The sequence below is a fragment of the Dasypus novemcinctus genome, chromosome 19 (genome assembly GCF_030445035.2).
Source record: "Dasypus novemcinctus isolate mDasNov1 chromosome 19, mDasNov1.1.hap2, whole genome shotgun sequence".
Classification (NCBI taxonomy): domain Eukaryota; kingdom Metazoa; phylum Chordata; class Mammalia; order Cingulata; family Dasypodidae; genus Dasypus; species Dasypus novemcinctus.
This window is the reverse complement of record NC_080691.1, coordinates 14529978-14531397: the sequence shown is the minus strand read 5'-3', so window position 1 is coordinate 14531397 and position 1420 is coordinate 14529978.

Sequence of the window (1420 nt, the reverse complement as noted above, 5' to 3'; positions counted from 1 at the left end):
ATTTCTTCTAAGTAGTTTTGCTAGGGATTTGTCCATTTCAGATTGACTTCCAAATTTATCAGCTAACATTTTTTATATATTCTGACTTTTAAAAACAATCTCACTAAGATCTTGTTTTTCTCTCTCACTTTTGTTTTCTGAAATAGGTAGCTTAGTCCTTAATTTTTCATCAAAATTTACTTTAAAAATAATTGCCACTTTGCTTTGCTAATTTTCTCTATTTTACTATTTTTGATTTTATTACTTCTGGCTCTTCATTATTTCCCTTCTTTAGATTCAATCTGTTCTTCTTTTCTAACTTAACATGGATATTTATTTATTTAAAGATTTATTTTTTATATATTTCTCTTCCCTCCCCCCGCCCCAGTTGTCTGCTCTCGGTGTCCATTCGCTGTGTGCTCTTCAGTGACAGCTTCTATCCTTATCAGCAGCCCTGGGAATCTGTGTTTCTTGTTGTTGCGTCATTTGTTGTGTCAGCTCTCCGTGTGGGCAGTGCCATTCTTGGGCAGGCTGAACTTTCTTTCGTGCTGGGCGGCTCTCCTTATGGGGCGCACTCCTTGCGCATGGGGCTCCCCTACGCAGGGGACACCCCTGCGTGGCAGGGCACTCCTTGCGCGCATCAGCACTGCGCATGGGCCAGCTCCACACGGGTCAAGGAGGCCTGGGTTTGAACCCTGGACCTCCCATGTGGTAGGAGGATGCCCTATCCATTGGGCCAAGTCTACTTCCCAAGATGGATATTTAAATCTTAGATTTTCAGACTTATTTTACTTTAAATCTATTTTCTTTAGTTCTTTCTATTTCCTCTGTATACTTCTCCCATCTTCTCTTTCCCGGCGTCTCTTTGGTCTCCTTCTCTCTTATGTTCCTCTGGTTAACTCCTGCCCCCAACATAGCTGAACTAGCTGAAATTAGCCACATGTCTTACACACTCAGTCCTGGGCTTTCTAGCAGCCTGGGGGCGCACCCCACGCTGTGTCTACTAGGGCACCGAGGGGACCTATGCAGCAAACTTTGGGCATGGCCCCCAAAGCCTGGAGCCCTACCTTTTGGCCTCGTCCTGGCACCACCTCCTTTGGGGAGTTACAAAGGCTGCTTTTACCCCGAGAACCACGAGGGGCAGTTCTCCTGGCTCCCGGCGACCTGACCCTCTTCAGGGGATCCTGGGGCTCCACAACACACTGGCTTCCTTTTCCATCCTAGAGCTGTGAACATTTCCTGGACGCTCTTCCTTGTGGGACTCTGTCCTTTAGAGAACACGGCTGCCTGCTCTCGAGAAGAAAGATCCAGAACGTGCCGAATCAGACCAGAGCCGACGGCGCTGGGCTCCCCATGGGCCGGGGCCCCCATTCTCGCCCCGGCTCGGGCCATGCCTGCCCGGCAGGGCTGACTCACCCCAGCCTGACCGTGGACACCGAGC